Below are 9,288 nucleotides of genomic sequence, written 5' to 3'. Positions count from 1 at the left end.
ATTCCCCAGCAATTTCTGTCTCCATGTCAGAGCTCCAGAACCTGCTGTATTTTCTATTTGAGCCAGAGAATATAACTGGGCCAGGCTACATCACACAGAGGCTGTTAGTGTAAACACTGCACCCACTCGGCATGTGAAAGAGGAAAAGAAAACTTCCGACACATGGAATACTTTATCAAAGGCAAAGAGACTATTTCCTCCTGATGGCCGGAAGCAGTCGTCAGATTATATTTAGTTGTTGCACCAATCTCTGGCGGTGCGGCGAGAATACGGAAGTGCGGGACTTGGCAGGTTTGTGATACATTTTTAGCTTTCATTCCAGCTCTCCCCCTGTGTTTTGGGAGGTCGGTTCTGTGGGATTGGGAGGCTGAGGTTTGAATGTTTTGACGCTGCAACGAGGTCTCAGCGCTAGCTGCAAATCAGATGAGAAACGCTTCGAGTTCTTGCTGATGGAAACCAATAGGATTTTGGATACAAATTGTGAATAATTGAGACACTGTAGCGATCATCACTCAGGTCCTGGTTAAAGTCTAGCCCATTGCACTTTTTTTAAGGATAGGGATGCCATTCAGATCAATGGTGCACAGGTTTGAAACTGGAACAGAACGTCCCTAAAGCCTGGATGGGTAGCAGAGAAGAGGTGTTTACCTTGCAGGCGTGACCCTTTCAACAGAACAGGATACATCTGAAATGTTCAACGTGTCTTTTCTCTCTGTGGGTGTGTGAAAGCTTCCAGCATTGTCTGTTTCTGTTTTAGATTTGTCTTTTTACCAAAATTAATGCAGCAGGAACTGTGGCTCATGTGTCTGTTTTAAACACGTGGATACGATTGAAATTGACAAGCTTTTCCTGATGCAGTTTCAAAGAGTGAGCTTGTGTGATGTCCCTGTTTGTAAAGAAACTTTTTGACTGTCAAAACTCCTAACTCCAGGATCCTATCAATCTCCTTGGTCACTACTTGTGAAGGGGAGGTGATGGCCTGGTGGTATTATGGCTAGACTGTTAATCCAGAGACCCAGATAACATTCTGGGGATCCTGGATTCGAATCCCTCCACAGCAGGTGGAATTTGAATTCAATAAATATCTGGAATTAAGAATCTAATAATGACTCCATGAATCCACTGCTGATTGTCAGGGGGGAAAAAATACATCTGGTTCACAAATGTCCTTTAGGGAAGGGAAACTGCCATCCTTCCCTGGTCTACATGTGACTCCAGACCCACAGCAATGTGGTTGACTCTCAATTGTGCTGTCTAGCTAGTGACAGCCTCATCCCATTAATGAATAATGTTCTGGGGGATCAGGAATTCTCCCACTCTTGCCTGCCATAGCCAGATCAGAAGGTTGGGCTATGTGGCTATGAATACTACCCACTGCAACACAAGACCTCCGATCCCTGACTCACTAAACCCACTTGCTGAACTTCTCATCTGCGTCATTGTCACTTACCCAAAACACTCATTGGCTGCTGCACTATGGCAGCAAACTCTAGCACGAACACCTAGACCAGTGTGAGGACCTGGGCAAGAGGTGAAGGGAGTAATAATCAGACTCATTTCTGCACCAACATTGATGGTTCTCCCACACCTGCCCATTTATCACCACCCCACCCTTCAACTCTAATAACCCCCGTTATTGTCTGCAGCCACCCACACCATCTCTCCCTTATTACCACCCCGCCAGGCAGCACCAGTCCCTTACCAATCAAATCCATTGTGTATCCCTTCCCCTCACCAAGCACCACGCTTTGCCAACTTCCATTGTGTCAATGATTCATCCCTCTGTGCAATGGATTCAAGGCATCCATTAACAAATCTTGTCCCTGGTTTTACCTTCTGTTTCTCCCTCACTCCCCTTTTTATTGCTGACCATAAGTGAACAATAGTGAACATAAAACAAACCCGTCTTTCCACTCCATCATTGTCTTTGGCCGTTGTGTTCTCTGGATCACGTTCTCAAAGTTAGTTATGGATAATAGTTATGGAAATAATTATGGGAAACAAGGAAGTGGTAGAGGAGTTAAACAGATATTTTACGCCAGTATTGGTGGAAGATACTTAAAGCATCCCATTAAATGCTAAAGAATGCAGAAAGGAATTAAGTACCATTACAAGAAGCAGCATTAGAGAAACCCATGGGGTTAAAGGCAGATAAGTCCGGTGGTCCTGATGGCTCGTATCCAGGGGTCCTAAAAGATGTGGCTACAGAGACTGTGGATGCATTGGTTGTAATTTTCCAAAAAGTCCTTGGATTCTAAGCAATTGACAGAGGATTGGAAAATTGCCAGTGCAACACCTCTATTCAAAAAGGGATTAACGTGACATCTATTGGAAAGATGATGGAATCAATTATTCAGGGTGTAATTGCAGAGCATTTGGAAAATCATAACCTAATCAAGCAGAGTCAGCATAGATCCATGAAAGGGAAATCTTGTCTGACTAATTTATTAGAGCTTTTTGCTGAAATCTCAATTAGAATAGATCAAGGAGAACCAGTAGATGCATTTGTTTTTGGTGTTCTAGAACACGTTGGACAAGGAACTTTGCAAAAGGTCAAGCCATGAGATTCCATGGTGTTGGAGGTAGTATTTTGGCATGCATAGAGAATAGACTCATGGACAAGAAACAGTGAGCAGGGATAAGTGTCTCCTTTTCAGGTTGGTGACCAGTAACCAGGAGGGTTCCACAGGGATTAGTGCTGGGACTGCAGCTATTGACAATATGTATTAATGGCTTGGAGGGAGGAGGCAAATATACTGTCGTTAAATTTGCAGATGAAACATAAGTAGGTGAAAAGGTGAATTGCAAATGAGATACAAACAGTTTACAAAGAGATGTTGATAGATTAAGTCAATGGACAAAAAGCTGGCAAATGGACTATAATGTGGGAAACTGTGAAGTTGTTCATTTTGGAAGGAAGAGCAAAAGAACAGAATATTATGTGAATGGAGAAAAACTGCAGAAAGTCCAATGTAAAGCGACTTGGGGAGGGGTACTTGTGCACAAAATGTAGAATGCCAGCACACAGCTGAAACCAGGTAAACAGGAAGGCTAATGCAATGTTGGCCCTTATTTCAACGGGGTTGGAGAACAAGAGTAGGGAAGACTCACTGCAACTGTACAGGATGCTGGTGAGACCACACCTGGAGTACAGTTTGGTCACCTTCTTTAAGGAAAGATATCCCTTCATTGGAGGCAGTTCAGAGAGGGTTCACTAGGATGATCCCTTGTATTGGAGGGATTGTCTTATGAGCAAAGGCTAAACAGGTTGGGATTCTACTGACTGGAGTTCAGAAGAATGAGAGGTAGTCTCATTGAAATATACAGGATTCTAAAGGGGCTTGACAGGGTAAATGCTGAGAGGATGTTTCCCCTCTTGGGAAAGTCTAGGATCAGTGGGCATATTCTCACAATAAAGGGGTGCCAATTTAAGACTGAGATGGGGAGGAATTTCTTCTCTCAGAGGGTTGAGTCTTTGGAACTCCTTGCTGCAGAGAGCTGCGGGGGCAGAGACCTTGTGTAAATTTAAGGCTGAGATAGATTCTAGATGAGTAGTGGAAAATGCAGGAAAGTGAACGTGAGGAATATTGGATGAGCCATGATCCTATTGAAAGTTGGAGCAGGCTCAATGGCCTGCTCCTGTTTCTATTCCTTATGGTCTAAACCATTTCTACTTTTAAGAGCCTCCTTGAAGCGCATCTCAATTGTGCAATTGATCATCTTGTTATTTCACAACTGTTCAGGCTCCGAGAAGCTTCTCGCAATGCTCACTGCAGAAATTATCATTACAAATTACAATTATTACAAATAATTACAAATTATCTACAGTTCATTTTCATACTGGGACCCTGTATGCTGCTATTTTTGCAATTGCTCATACAAGTTTAAATTTACAAACACGGATATTACAGATATAAGTTTTATCTCTTGTTCACACATGGTGCATGCATTGATTTGATTGGCACACTTGGAGGATGAGGAAATTATGATTTATAAATAGGTTTCAGAGACTGTAGACTTCGTTATTTCCTCTGCTTTAATATTTCCCTAAGTTTGCTTCTTCTTGGAGATGTTTCTGTGCTAAGATGCTTGCGTCACGTCATTGGGTAGTTTTTTTTTGAATGAATGAATGAATGATTTTATTGTCACATATATCTTGATACAATGAAAAGTGGTTTGTTGCCACAATCTGGTGCCATTTCGAGCTGCAAAAAGAATAAAAAGAAATTACTGAAATGAGAGTTCACCTTCTATTCAAACTGGGGACTCAGACATGGCTCCAGGGCTTTTGAAAGCTCTCTGGGAAGTGTTCTGGGCCTCAAGGAGACCTGCTCCAGGAACAGCAACGATGATGCCAATGCCCCAGCAGACCCTGGCCCTGCTGTCTTCCATCATTACCAGTTGTCCCTGCTCTGGGCACTGCCGCTGCCACCAAGAGTACAACCTCTAGGTCTACCACCTCCAGGATTCCAGGCTCCAGGCATATCGCTGCCAGGAGTTCCCACTGCAGGCACTGCTGCCACCAAGAGCCCAAGCTCTGGGCACCTCTTGGGATCCCGACCTACACCAGTGATGCTGCAGCCCCCACCCCACTGACTCTACTCAGGCCTGGAAGATGAAGAAATAAAAGAGAAAGAAGATGAAAAGTACACAGAGAAGAGGAGTGGGTGGGCTCCAACAAACCTGAACTCTGTCTACCGTACCAGCACTTTCTTCTCTATAGCCGAGAGTTGTCACAGTGCAAAGTGTTACTGCCCAACGCAAAGTCATGATTGCAAAGAATTGTCTTATCCCTTTTTGACTTTAACTTTCAAAGGAGTTCCGAAGTTAACCTCAATCGACTCTCATTTGCAGTTATGGAAGGGGGCATTCAGCTCCTGTTTCTGATCGCTACGGCACTGCGAAGTATATCCGTTAGGTGAGGACAGGATGACTGTGATGCCTCTTACAGTCAAATATCTTCTTTTGAATAAGACATTTGGATGAGGTGGCTGAGGAAGTCAGGACTTTCAGACTGTACCTTTACCATAGTCCCAGAATGCTGCAGTCTCATTAAAGAGAGAGAGACAATTGGTGGTGAGTTACCACAGCTCAGGCAAGGGGCAAGGTTGAGAAAGTGAGCCCTTCAGGGTGACCTCAGCCGGTGCAGGAATTAAACCCACATTGTTGATGTCATGCTGCATCGCAAGCCAGCTATCCAGACAACTGAGCTAACCCACCAGCCTAAAAGGGAATTAATTTCCTCGAAACCTATTTTAAAAAAATAAATTACACTCATCAGAAAATGGCGATCTTCTTCCTTGGGTTGTGACATAGGATCTGGGATGACTTCCTTCTGCTCCAGTTCAATGGGTTCCCAGGAGGCTGATCTGCAGTGTGTGTCGCCACGTGGCAGAAAATATTGATGTTTTGGCTTTAAGTGCATCAGCCCAGCAGCCCCACAGAGAAAATACTGAAATGACTAATCGGTGTGGAGCCCTCCGCTGAGTTGTACAGGTCACAAGGCTTTTAGTTCAGCTTGTTGTTTGTGCTGAGCTCGATGTTTTTGGAAAGAATGATGAGGAAGTTAGCATTGACCTCAATGGCGCCTGATTAAAATCAATCTCCCTGCACATTGGTCACTGAAGTCTCATCCCTGCATCAGATAAATGTTATTCATGAGTTTACCAAACATTAGGGAATATGATGATGCCATGTTCCCACCTCTTGTGTTTGTAACTCCTTTGAGATGACACGTTGGACTTGGATATTCTGAAGCAGACCTGAGAGGGAAAGGACTGGTATGTGTGCCATTGGGGGTCGGGAATAAGGGAGAGATGGGGTGGGTGGCTGCAGACAATAGCAGAAGCTGGTTTCTCATGTTAGAGTTGAAGTTCAGGGGGTGACAAATGGGTAGGTGTGGGAGGACTAAAGGTTTTGGTGCAGAAACAAAGAGCTCAAGGTGATTCTTAAAAGATTATTAGATGAGGACAAGCAAGAATGTTTAAGCGGTTTTTAGGGAGCTCGGCTAGGATGCAGCATTGAGATGCAGAGCATAATATTGGCGTTGACATGAGGTGGTGTATTCAGAATGATTTGTAGGTTGTGGAGGTGTGGTAAGAGTCAGGTTGTGTGTCAGTACATCCATGGAGAAGGATTTTAGCTGGAACTGGAGATGCAGAAGCTGAGAAAACAATGATCTTACTGAGGAGAGAGATTTAAAAATCACGAGGGGTATAGATAGGGTTAATGGTAGATGTCTTTTCACTAGGATGGGGCATTTCAAGACTAGGCAGCACATGTTTAAGGTGAGAGGAGAGAGCTTTAAAAAAGACACGAGGGACAAATTTTTTATTCAGGGTGTGGTTCGCATGTGGAATGATCTTCCAGAGGAAGTGGTGGATGTGGATACAGTTACAACGTTTAAAAGACACTTAAATAAATACATGAATAGGAAAGGTTTGAAGGGGTATGGGCCAGGAGCAGGCAGCTGGGACTAGTTTAGTTTGGCACGGACTGGTTGGACCAAAGTGTCTGTTTCTATGCTGTATGACTGTATGACTCAGATCCAAGGTCCAATGTCGACTGTATCATTTATAGGAGCTGGATGTTGATGGCTGGTCCTGTAGATCTTGTCCATGTCTAATTGCCCTTGATCAGGTGGTGGAAACTGCCTCTTTGAACCTCTGTAGACTGTGTGGGTGTAGGTGCACAATGCTGTTCAGTAAAGAGTTCCAAAATCATAGATCATTGACAGTGTAGGAACAGTATTGTATTTCCAAGTCAGGACAATGAGTGGCCTGGAGGCCCCCTTGCAGATGGTGGGTTTCCCCTACATCTGCTGCTCTAGTCCTTCTAGATGGCAGTGGCTGTTGGTTTGGAAGATACTGTCTAAGGAATCTGTGCTTTTGGTGAAGGGAGTGAACATTTAAATTGGTGGATATGGTACCAGTCAAGCAGATTGCTCTGTCCTTGATGCTGTTGAGTGTCATGAGCGGTGTTGGAGCTACGTCCATCCAGACAAGTGGTGAGTATTCCATCACACTCCTGACATGTGCTTTGTAGATGGTGGAGTGACAGTGGAGAGACAGGAAGCGAGTTACTTGCTACAGAATGGCAGTGGTGGCCACCCGGGAATGAGGTATTTGTGGGTGTTTGTCAGTCTGAAAGGGATGACCACACTGTCTCCACCTTACAGTGGAGAAGGTCTGGTTTGTCTAGACTTTGATGTTGAATTGGAAGTTGGAAAAAGTTACAATGGTTGTCAGGCTGATGAGACTTAACAGCAGGAGACGGAGAGTGCTGGAGGATTACTTTTTGGACTGGAGGGCGGTCACCGACAGAATTACACAGGAACTGGTTTGGAGTCCTCTTTTGTTTGTCATTTATTTAAATGATTTGGATGTGAATATAGAAGGCATGGTTAGTAAGTTTGCAGATGATACCAGAATTGGTGGCATAATAGACAGTGAAAAAGATTTTCTAAATGGGTCAATGGGCTGAAAATTGGCAGATGGATTTCAATCTGGATAAATGCGAGATATTGCATTTTGGTACAACAAACGAGGGTAGGGCTTATACAATTAATGGTAGGGCCTTGGGTAGTGTTGTAGAACAGAGAGACCTGGGCATGCAGGTACATAATTCTTTAAAGTTTGCATCACATATAGACAGGGTGGTTAAAAAGGTGTTTGGCACGCTTGCCTTCATTACTCAGTCCTTTGAATATAGGAGTTGGGAAGTCACATTGAGGTCGTACAGGACATTGGTGAGGCCTCTTCTGGAGTACTGCATCCAGTTCTGGTCATCTAGTTATACAAAGGATATTATTAAGCTGGAGAGGGTTCAGAAGAGATTTACCAGGATGTAGCTGGATATGGAAGGTTTGAGTTATAAGGAAAGGCTGAATAGGCTGGGACGTTTTTCACTGGAGCGTAGGAGGTTGAGAGGTGACCTGATATAAGTTTATAAAATAATGAGAGGTATAGACAGAGTTAATGATAGTTGTCTTTTCCCTAGGATGAGGGATTTCAAGACTAGGGGCACATTTTCAAGGTGAGAAGAGAAAGATTTAAAAAAGACATGAGAAGCAAATTCTTTACGGAGAGGGTGGTTTGTGTGTGAAATAAACTTCCAGAGGAAGTGGTAGATGCAGGTACAATTACAATGTATAAAAGACACTTGGATAAGTACATGAATACGAAAGGTTGCAGAGATATGGGCCAGGAGCAGGCAGGTGGGATTAGTTTAGTTTGGGATTATGGTCAGCATAGACTGGTTAGACTGAAGGGTCTGTTTCCCTGCTATAAGACTCTATGACTCTATGTAGGAAGAGATAAGAACAACGTGTCATCGATGTGGATGGGAATACTGAATCCCTGTCTTATCCAACTGTTAATCTGCTGTCTTGTCTCACATGTTGACATTTGCTTCATGTGCAGTTGTTCTTTTTTAATTTTCTGGCTGCTTTATTTGAACTTTGACCAGAGGTGTTAGTTCACAGAGAGGGATAAAGTCTGAGGTTGATTTGAACAGAGGGAAGATCTGATGCTACAGAAAAGCAGAGAACATTAGGGTGAAAAATTGCGAGTTGTGTGGTTAAACACCCATGCTGCTGACAGACCAGCTTATTGCTTTCTTTGAAACTGGAGACTAAGTGTGCAATTTAATTTTATTTAGTCAAGTGAGTGCAAATTTTATTCTGAAGTAAGGGTGACTGGCTCCACAAATCAAGAAAATGAAATTGTGACAAATATCATATGCCAGTTTACTCAGTGATTTTCATGAAACAGTTGGGCTTGGTGCCAAACTTTGTGAAATATTTTTGTTTGAAATTTGGGTTAGAATATTGAATTCATGTCCAGGATATTTAATGTTTATTCTTTTATTTCACTGTATTTCTTCTTTCTCCTTTATTGCAGCTTTCTGTCTCTTGTTTCATTTGCTTTGTGTTTTGACTGCACTCCACTTCTTGTGTCTTCTCTGTTGTCCTTTGTCTCTCTGTCCTTCCCTTTATGTCTTTCTGTCTCTTGCTCTTGTAGTGTATTTGCGTCTCTCCATTCGTATTGCCTCTGTCTGTCCCTTGCTCACTTTCATTCTGAACATCTTTCTCTCAACCTCCTTCCTCTTGCTTCTTTCTCCTTCCTTTCCTGTCGTTTATTCTGCCTTTTTAACTATCCCCTGCACCCCCCCTCCCCCGCCCACCAGCAAACATTCCCGGGACAACAAGGTGCAGAGCTGGATGAACACAGCAGGCTAAGCAGCATCATAGGAGCAGAAAGGCTGACGTTTCGGGCCTAGACCCTTCAT

The 9,288-nt window shown here is 43.5% G+C and overlaps 1 protein-coding gene across 1 annotated transcript in view; it reads left to right on the top strand.

Annotated features, from left to right (window-relative positions):
- The first annotated feature begins 244 nt into the window (after positions 1–244).
- h6pd (hexose-6-phosphate dehydrogenase (glucose 1-dehydrogenase)) overlaps positions 245–9,288 on the top strand; it is a 68,016-nt gene continuing 58,972 nt past the window's right edge. The window contains exon 1 of the mRNA XM_048615062.1: positions 245–291. The gene's annotated coding sequence lies outside the window, so the exon portion shown is untranslated. The remainder of the gene's footprint in view (positions 292–9,288) is intronic.

The sequence above is a fragment of the Rhincodon typus genome, chromosome 31, assembly GCF_021869965.1.
Source record: "Rhincodon typus isolate 14 chromosome 31, sRhiTyp1.1, whole genome shotgun sequence".
NCBI lineage: Eukaryota > Metazoa > Chordata > Chondrichthyes > Orectolobiformes > Rhincodontidae > Rhincodon > Rhincodon typus.
The sequence above is the reverse complement of the archived record's forward strand: the minus strand, read 5'-3'. Positions and strand labels throughout refer to the sequence as shown.